The sequence below is a fragment of the Nansenia antarctica genome (genome assembly GCF_963989245.1).
Source record: "Nansenia antarctica genome assembly, chromosome: 15".
Classification (NCBI taxonomy): domain Eukaryota; kingdom Metazoa; phylum Chordata; class Actinopteri; order Argentiniformes; family Microstomatidae; genus Nansenia; species Nansenia antarctica.
The window spans coordinates 30,491,576-30,502,084 of record NC_137685.1 but is presented as its reverse complement, the minus strand read 5'-3'; positions in this window follow the sequence as shown (position 1 = coordinate 30,502,084).

Genomic DNA, 10,509 nt, shown 5'->3' with positions numbered 1-10,509 from the left:
TTGGTGGAATTCAATAGCGCACAAAGAAATGTGTAGGCATAAAAATTCCTCTTTGGATGAGAACATTAATTAAAATTGCGTGTCCTGAACGGCCAAATCGTTTTTAGAAAACCATACAAGCTTATGGGGTAATTACAACAATTACATCGACCCATGATGATTGTGACAACAGGTTATTTAAATGGAGGGATCTTTTCAACAGCAATAGCTTCAAGGTAATTGTAGTAAAAGTATTAAAAAAAACTATGACATCATTAAGTAAGTAAGGACACATATGTTGAAAGGCTGAGGTCCGTGTGTGTCAACTCTGTGGGCCCGTCGTGCATAGAGAATTGTATGACAATTGCCGTGGAAAACACTCCTGGTTGGAAGGCAATTTCACAAATAATTTTTGCAACAATTAGGGAGTGTGGAGGGGTGAAATGGCGATTTCACATCTCGATGCGCCGGTGGGGAGGACCTGGTAGCTAGGACCCTCACTCCCCCAGCTTTGCTTTGCTTCACACGGGACAGAAAGGCACACAGAGCCCCCCTCACCCTCCCGGGAAGACCCACCGAGCATTGGATTAAGTCAAGCATCAATCACGTGAAAAACCCAAACAAAAGCTTTTTTTTTCTGGAAAACATTCTTTTGATGGAAACCTCGCCATGTCCTTCTACAGGCTTGGGTGATAAGGTAGAAAGTTCTCTCTTTCTCTTTCTCCCTCTCTCCCTCTTTCTCTTTCTACCTATCGAGACTAAATAGACGTTTCGTGACGTTAGAATTATAAGGTTCTATCTCCATTTTTGTCAAAATTGAGTTTTTTACATAATCTGATCCATTAGGTGTTTATTAATGCCTGTGTGGTGTTCTTTTTTTAAATGTTGACATTTTTGAGTTAATAATTCATAAAATACAAAGGTTCCATCTCACAAAACATAATGGAATGTAAACATTTTGACGCTCAATATCTCTGAACTGCCCTAAACGGAGATAGAACCTTATATTACCTTATTAAATCATTCTAAGCTCACGGTTTGCAAATCAAAACGCTTGTAAATTAGCTTTAGTGGGTCAATGTGTAGTTTGGCTTAATTGTGTCATTTCAGGTTTGTGTGGTTCAGTATACACTGTGTTAGAATATGTTTGTTTGTAATTGTACAATCAATAAACAACATTATTTTAGTTGGATTATGACTTTTTGTGAACATGTAAAAAAACATGATTATTATTATTATTATTGTTGTTGTTGTTGTTGTTAATGTTATTTACCTCGCCGAGATGTGATTCATAACAAAAATAGGGCAGCTTGAGATCGAAAAGAAAACAGGCATATCCAAATCGGACATTACAAAATATATTAAGTAAATAAATCCAGATAAACGTTATAGGCACATTTCAAATACAATTTAATATCTAGAATTTCAATCATGTCCTTATTTCTAAAGGTTGCACCTTTACAAATTGCATTTGAGAGGCAATTCGTTGAATGCACTCGAAAGCAGGAGGAAACGTGTGAATATTAGGAAAAAGCGTGACAGTGTGTGTGGCCACATACTAAGACCACCATAAGACATCTATAGGCCCTAATGTTAGGCTCTTTCTGCCAGGTTGGTCAAATGACCACAGCATAACCTGTGGTCAACTTCTGGCCCTAATGCAAAATTAATTGTGGTGTTTATTCGAACGATTAATTGTGGTTTTTATTCGCAACATAAATGTTGTTGTTTATTCGCAACATAAATGTTGTTGTTTATTCGCAACATTGATTGTTTATTTGGTCGGTATTCAAAAGGCGCAACATGCATCACACACTATAATTACACTCTGGTTAACAATCCCAGTTGCGTTATTTTTCCACAACATGTATTCAACAACACGATGAGATTCAGAAAATAAAAGCTCACCCTTTGTTTGCAAACTATGTGTTTTAACACTAAGTGTTCAACTTTTTGTTTTGAGGCGAGTCATAAATATGTCCTAGGCTGGTTCCTTTGACTGCGGGCTAACGCAGAGGCGCGTCTCTCATGGCGAGTTTAAAGGTGCGTTTACGTCCACTAGTGGGCGCGATGTCTTTGCATTACGTGAGTTTAGAATGATAAGGTTCTATCTCCGTTTAGGGCAGTTCAGAGATATTGAGCGTCAAAGTTTTTACATTCCATTATGTTCTGTGAGATGGAACCTTTGTATTTTATGAATTACTAACTCAAAAATGTCAACATTTTAAAAATAACACCACACAGGCATTAATAAACACCTAATGGTTCAGATTATGTAAAAAACTAAATTTTGCCAAAAATGGAGATAGAACCTTATAATTCTAATGTCACGATTAGTTCTTCTCCCGATCCCCACCTTTTTGAATGATGTGAGCGGGCGAATGATTCAAACGAGTCATACAGGCAAGACTTGCAGGACAGTTTGAGTTTCTCATGAACTTCCATGTCTCTATTAGCCCGCCCTGACGTACCAGGGGATATTGAGTATATTTGTCATGAGAAAGACGTCTCACTGTGACAACTGACACTTGATTGACACATTGGCTCATACAGCTTGTTTACCCATGGTGATCTGACTGCCCCTCTCTCTCTCTTACTGCCCCTCTCCTCTCTCTCTTACTGCCCCTCTCCTCTCTCTTACTGCCCCTCTCCTCTCTCTCTTACTGCCCCTCTCCTCTCTCTTACTGCCCCTCTCCTCTCTCTCTCTGCCCCTCTCCTCTCTTACTGCCCCTCTCCTCTCTCTTACTGCCCCTCTCCTCTCTCTTACTGCCCCTCTCCTCTCTCTTACTGCCCCTCTCCTCTCTCTCTTACTGCCCCTCTCCTCTCTCTTACTGCCCCTCTCCTCTCTCTCTTACTGCCCCTCTCCTCTCTCTTACTGCCCCTCTCCTCTCTCTCTTACTGCCCCTCTCCTCTCTCTTACTGCCCCATCTCCTCTCTTACTGCCCCTCTCCTCTCTCTCTTACTGCCCCTCTCCTCTCTCTTACTGCCCCTCTCCTCTCTCTCTTACTGCCCCTCTCCTCTCTCTTACTGCCCCTCTCCTCTCTCTCTTACTGCCCCTCTCCTCTCTCTTACTGCCCCATCTCCTCTCTTACTGCCCCTCTCCTCTCTCTCTTACTGCCCCTCTCCCCTCTCTTACTGCCCCTCTCCTCTCTCTTACTGCCCCTCTCCTCTCTCTCTTACTGCCCCTCTCCTCTCTCTTACTGCCCCTCTCCTCTCTCTTACTGCCCCTCTCCTCTCTCTTACTGCCCCTCTCCTCTCTCTCTTACTGCCCCTCTCCTCTCTTACTGCCCCTCTCCTCTCTCTTACTGCCCCTCTCCTCTCTCTCTTACTGCCCCTCTCCTCTCTTACTGCCCCTCTCCTCTCTCTTACTGCCCCTCTCCTCTCTCTTACTGCCCCTCTCCTCTCTCTCTCTGCCCCTCTCCTCTCTCTTACTGCCCCTCTCCTCTCTCTTACTGCCCCTCTCCTCTCTCTCTTACTGCCCCTCTCCTCTCTCTCTTACTGCCCCTCTCCTCTCTCTTACTGCCCCTCTCCTCTCTCTTACTGCCCCTCTCCTCTCTCTCTTACTGCCCCTCTCCTCTCTCTTACTGCCCCTCTCCTCTCTTACTGCCCCTCTCCTCTCTCTCTTACTGCCCCTCTCCTCTCTCTTACTGCCCCTCTCCTCTCTCTTACTGCCCCTCTCCTCTCTCTTACTGCCCCTCTCCTCTCTCTCTTACTGCCCCTCTCCTCTCTCTCTTACTGCCCCTCTCCTCTCTCTTACTGCCCCTCTCCTCTCTCTTACTGCCCCTCTCCTCTCTCTTACTGCCCCTCTCCTCTCTTACTGCCCCTCTCCTCTCTCTCTTACTGCCCCTCTCCTCTCTCTCTTACTGCCCCTCTCCTCTCTCTTACTGCCCCTCTCCTCTCTCTGACTGCCCCTCTCCTCTCTCTTACTGCCCCTCTCCTCTCTCTTACTGCCCCTCTCCTCTCTCTTACTGCCCCTCTCCTCTCTCTCTTACTGCCCCTCTCCTCTCTCTCTTACTGCCCCTCTCCTCTCTCTTACTGCCCCTCTCCTCTCTCTCTTACTGCCCCTCTCCTCTCTCTTACTGCCCCTCTCCTCTCTTACTGCCCCTCTCCTCTCTCTTACTGCCCCTCTCCTCTCTCTCTTACTGCCCCTCTCCTCTCTCTCTTACTGCCCCTCTCCTCTCTCTCTTACTGCCCCTCTCCTCTCTCTTACTGCCCCTCTCCTCTCTCTTACTGCCCCTCTCCTCTCTCTCTTACTGCCCCTCTCCTCTCTCTCTTACTGCCCCTCTCCTCTCTCTCTTACTGCCCCTCTCCTCTCTCTCTTACTGCCCCTCTCCTCTCTCTTACTGCCCCTCTCCTCTCTCTCTTACTGCCCCTCTCCTCTCTCTTACTGCCCCTCTCCTCTCTTACTGCCCCTCTCCTCTCTCTTACTGCCCCTCTCCTCTCTCTTACTGCCCCTCTCCTCTCTCTCTGCCCCTCTCCTCTCTTACTGCCCCTCTCCTCTCTCTTACTGCCCCTCTCCTCTCTCTTACTGCCCCTCTCCTCTCTCTCTGCCCCTCTCCTCTCTTACTGCCCCTCTCCTCTCTCTCTGACTGCCCCTCTCCTCTCTCTTACTGCCCCTCTCCTCTCTCTTACTGCCCCTCTCCTCTCTCTTACTGCCCCTCTCCTCTCTCTCTTACTGCCCCTCTCCTCTCTCTTACTGCCCCTCTCCTCTCTCTTACTGCCCCTCTCCTCTCTCTTACTGCCCCTCTCCTCTCTCTTACTGCCCCTCTCCTCTCTCTCTTACTGCCCCTCTCCTCTCTCTTACTGCCCCTCTCCTCTCTCTGACTGCCCCTCTCCTCTCTCTTACTGCCCCTCTCCTCTCTCTTACTGCCCCTCTCCTCTCTCTTACTGCCCCTCTCCTCTCTCTTACTGCCCCTCTCCTCTCTCTTACTGCCCCTCTCCTCTCTTACTGCCCCTCTCCTCTCTCTCTTACTGCCCCTCTCCTCTCTCTGACTGCCCCTCTCCTCTCTCTTACTGCCCCTCTCCTCTCTCTTACTGCCCCTCTCCTCTCTTACTGCCCCTCTCCTCTCTCTTACTGCCCCTCTCCTCTCTCTTACTGCCCCTCTCCTCTCTCTCTTACTGCCCCTCTCCTCTCTCTCTTACTGCCCCTCTCCTCTCTCTTACTGCCCCTCTCCTCTCTCTCTTACTGCCCCTCTCCTCTCTCTCTTACTGCCCCTCTCCTCTCTCTTACTGCCCCTCTCCTCTCTCTCTTACTGCCCCTCTCCTCTCTCTTACTGCCCCTCTCCTCTCTTACTGCCCCTCTCCTCTCTCTTACTGCCCCTCTCCTCTCTCTTACTGCCCCTCTCCTCTCTCTCTGCCCCTCTCCTCTCTTACTGCCCCTCTCCTCTCTCTTACTGCCCCTCTCCTCTCTCTTACTGCCCCTCTCCTCTCTCTCTGCCCCTCTCCTCTCTTACTGCCCCTCTCCTCTCTCTCTGACTGCCCCTCTCCTCTCTCTTACTGCCCCTCTCCTCTCTCTCTTACTGCCCCTCTCCTCTCTCTTACTGCCCCTCTCCTCTCTCTTACTGCCCCTCTCCTCTCTCTCTTACTGCCCCTCTCCTCTCTCTTACTGCCCCTCTCCTCTCTCTCTTACTGCCCCTCTCCTCTCTCTCTGCCCCTCTCCTCTCTCTCTTACTGCCCCTCTCCTCTCTCTTACTGCCCCTCTCCTGTCTGACTGCCCCTCTCCTCTCTCTCTCTCTGCCCCTCTCCTCTCTCTTACTGCCCCTCTCCTCTCTTACTGCCCCTCTCCTCTCTCTTACTGCCCCTCTCCTCTCTTACTGCCCCTCTCCTCTCTCTTACTGCCCCTCTCCTCTCTCTCTTACTGCCCCTCTCCTCTCTCTCTTACTGCCCCTCTCCTCTCTCTCTCTCTCTGCGTCAGGTTCCGACAGTGACTCTGTCACTCGCTGCTTCCTTTTCAACTTCAGATGACAGAAGAGAACACTTCCCCTTTCATGATATTGTCTCCAATCTTATCTTGATCAGGGTTTGTTCTTCAAACACTTTTGCTACACAGCCTCTCATTATTTGTGACATGGCAATTACCCAAGTTTCTATTTTGCTTGTAGGTGAATACTGCCGTTTCTCTGCTATAGCCCGGCTATCTCTCTCCTGAATCACCACTGTACAATGTTTAGCTATTCATGTTGAGGCACACAAAGACAGCATACTTTTGATGAGAGGCATAGCTGATTTACAAATGATATTGCTTTGAAAAACTGAACAAAGACAATAATTAAGAATTAAACATTATGCCGAGGTTGGTTATTGTTTGTTTTAGTATTTAGTACTTTCATATTAAAAGATTAAAAAACAACAACAACATTGAGCTCCACTACCTCCTGACAAAATGCTATAAAACATAATTGTCTGAACAGATCATGCAGACAGTTAATATTTTTACGATATATTTCTTTAAAAAAGAAAGAACTGCTTGTTTCTCACTCTAGTCTACACACACCCGACATGGGTTCACACCCTACATGGGTTACACAAGGTTCCTTGTGTAAGAGTAATTCAATGTCTTCCCTAAAATCTATACTTACTAGTAGAAAGTATAAATGATTAAAAACCTCAAATGTGAATACAGTGCTCACTTCTAAAGCATGCCACCTTGCAATGCATTAAGAGGCAACATAGTAATAGAACGAATAGAGCAGACCCAGCACCTCAGTCTTAGTGAGACTATCGTCATTTAGCAGGCACTGTGACTTACAGAACACCAACATGACTAGTAACTTATCTACCTCGCTGTGGACCATGGGTTCTGTGGACCTCTCTGTGGACCATAGGTGGATACAGGTGGGTCTAGAGTGCCGGTCCAGAGCCCTGGCACCATGGTGGTGCTGTCCGTCTGCCAGGTCCCGGGCCCAGGAGACTGCTCTCCCACACACCCTCCCTGTGACGCCGTCTCCACTTCCAGCCGGAATCTTGTTAACTTGCTGAAGCATGTTCACATTTGCTCGGAATTATCCAAATGTGTTATTGCTTCCTTATGGGAATTATTTGATCAGGATGCAGAGAGAGAGGGAGTGTAGAGACAGGCCTGCTATGGGAAGGAGAGCTGCTTACTTGATTTTGGGTTTTCATTTGGTCAGTGGATGCCGGGCAGAGATATTCATCTTAGTATAACGAGGGGTCCAGAGAGACAGACAGGCGCGCGTGTGTGCACGCATATACAGTGGGGGGAAATAAGTATTCAACACATCAAAAAAAAAAATTTACATAAATATTTCCATTGCAGCTATTCACATGAAATTTAGACCAGACATTGGTTTTAACTCAGTAACTTTTAACTAAGTAAAAGTACACAGTTAAAGAAATTGTAACATTCCAATCACCAAAAGCTATGTGTAACAGTAAGAAAAAAGCGCTAAACCAGCTTATGCCACTAATGAGGTCTCCTACCTGTGCTAATTAGAATCAGCTGGGTTAGTGCAGTTTGGTGGGTAAGTACTTCCACTTAAAAAAGGTTTGCCACCTCTGAATACAAGTAAACAAATCATTTGTCACCAAGCGTTCCTGCAAGAAACATCTCATGATGGGTAGAGACAAAGAGTTCTCCCAAGACCTTCACAACCAGGGCGGTGGTACTAGCCTAGTGGTTAGCGAGGCGATCGCTTAGTGGTTAGAGAGGCTGGCTAGCAATCGGAAGGTCACTCGTTCGATCCCCGCCTCAGGAGGAAGCTGCATGTGCCCTTGAGCAAGGCACTTAACCCCTAATTGCTCCAGGGGTGCAGACTATGGCTGACCCTGTGCCTAGAGCAAAAAGTTCATTACATGGTAATAAAACAATTCTTAGGGGAGGCTGTGGCGCAGGAGTTAGAGCCCGTGTCTAATGATCGCAAGGTCGGCAGATCGGTGGTTCGAACCCCGGCTGGCCACATGTCGAGGTGTCCTTGGACAAGACACTGAACCCCAATTTGCTGCCAATGAACGGGCCAGCGCCTTACATGGAAGCTTGCTGCCATTGGTGTGTGAATGGGTGAATGAGAGGCTATTGTCAGTCTATATAAGACAGTCCATTTACAACAAGATTGTTGGCAGCATAGTAATGGCAAATCCTAAAAGTTCCTATAAGCACCATTGGTCCATTATCTGCAAGTGGAAAGAACATCACTCAACCATCAACCGACCATGCACAAGAGCTCCTCGCAAGAGTGGGCAGTCAGAAAGTTAGTCAGAAGAGTATCCTAAGAGCCAAGGACCACTGGAGCAGAACTCCAGAAAGACCAGGGGCCTCATTTATCACAAAAAAGTGTGCATACTTTTACGCAAATTTTGGGTTAAAAAAACAACAACAACTTGGTGTGAAAATGTGCACTCCTCCACGCACACTGGGACCCTTATGTACGCACAGAAACCAGAGAAATTAGCAACTGTGACTCCGCTGGTAGATGGATGAAACTCAAGAAACGCTTAAAAAATTATTGACGTGTTGAATACTTATTTCCCTCACTGTACATGCACACACACATAGCACACACTCACAGGCATAGCTATACTATATATTACTGGAGAATTGCAATCATTCCTGACTTCGTATTGTTGTCATCTTAATGCAAACTATTTCAATCAATATATTTTGTATATGCCACAACATACTGACAGGCAGCTAATTTCTCTGATCCTCCTAAGCAGTTGACAAAACACACCTTCCTCAGTTGTTTTTCCAGTTAGAGTTCATGCTGTAGAGGAAACCTAAAGAAATTATTCTTAGTTTTTCCTATAAATCTCCCTCACATTAACACAGAGAGAATTACACTACTTGTGTTGAGAGCAGTGGAACAACAAGTTCCAAGACACGGTTGTGAAACGTCTGGATCACAGAGGGTTCCGTAACTCCGGAGATCAAACAGAGCTGGAGAGGATTGCCAGCAGAGGAGAGAGGACGATCCCAAAAATGAGGTAGAACCAGGGGACAGGGGTAGAACCATTTACATTTACATTTACATTTTGGGCATTTAGCAGACGCCTTATTCCAAAGCGACTTACAATCAATACATTTGAATGCTAAGCATGTGAATCATCAGTCCACCATTCGTGGCAGGAAGAGTAATCTAGCTCAGGCCCTTTGATAGAAGGAAAAACCTTCTTCTATCACCTTCTAATTTTTTTTTTTTTTTTTTTTTTTTATTTTTTTATACTGGAGGAACAGAGAAACAGTACAAGGGGGGCAATAGAAGTTCTTAGGCACACAGTAGAGGGGAAAGCGGGTGTCTTTAGGAGACATAGTGCTGAGGGGCAGAAGATGTCTCAGGAGGAGCAGTTAAGGTATAACCTGAAGAGATGGGTCTTCAGTCTACGACGGAAGATGGGTAGTGACTCTGCCGTTCTGACAGCCGTGGGGAGCTCATTCCACCAGCGGGGAGCCAGTGTTGTGAAGAGACGTGATCGGGCAGCACGACTGCTGTGCAGAGGTGGTGGGGCCAGTCGGCCAGCCGAGGTGGAGGAGCGGAGTGAGCGGGCTGGAGTTTGGGGGGTTACCATTTCCTTCAGGTAGGCAGGGGCTGTGCCTTTAGCTGCCTGATATGCAAGCACCAGGGTCTTGAATCTGATGCGAGCTGCTATCGGGAGCCAGTGCAGGGTGCGAAGGAGAGGGGTGACATGAGAGTATTTGGGGAGGTTGAATACCAGCCGGGCAGCAGCGTTCTGGATGAGCTGCAGAGGTCTAATGGCGGAGGCGGGGAGCCCAGCCAGGAGTACGTTGCAGTAATCCAGGCGGGAGAGGACCAGTGCCTGGGTCAAGAGTTGCGCTGCCTCTCTGGTAAGGAATGGTCGTATCCTTCTGATGTTGTAGAGGAAGAATCTGCAGGAGCGAGCCGTTGCTGCAATGTTCTCCGCACAGGATGTCCAGGATCACTCCAAGGTTCTTGGCTGTCAGGGAGGGGGTTACAGTAGAGTTCTCCACTGTGATAGAGAAGTCTTGGAGAGGGCAGGCTTTCCCGGGGATGAAGAGGAGCTCGGTCTTGTTAAGATTGAGCTTGAGATGGTGGTCAGTCATCCATGTTGAAATGTCAGCGAGACATACAGAGATACGGGTTGCCACGTGTACATCAGACGAGGGGAAGGACAGGAAGAGTTGAGTGTCGTCTGCGTAGCTGTGGTAGGAGAGCTCATGTGAAGAGATTACCGAGCCAAGAGACTTGGTGTAGAGAGAGAAAAGTAGGGGCCCTAGGACAGAACCCTGGGGTACCCCAGTGGAGACGGTTCGTGGAGAAGACAGCGATTCTCTCCAGGTCACCTGGTAGGAGCGACCCGCCAGAAAACCAGGAGTGTGCGGTGCCAGAGATGCCCAGTTCTGAGAGGATGGAGAGAAGGATCTGGTGATTGACTGTGTCGAAGGCAGCAGACAGGTCAAGGAGAATGAGAACAGAGGAGAGGGAGGAAGCTTGAGCAGAGTGGAGGGCTTCCGTGACAGCAAGGAGAGCAGTCTCAGTGGAATGCCCAGCCTTGAAGCCGGATTGGTGGGGGTCTAAGTGTTCCATCTTCCGGAGA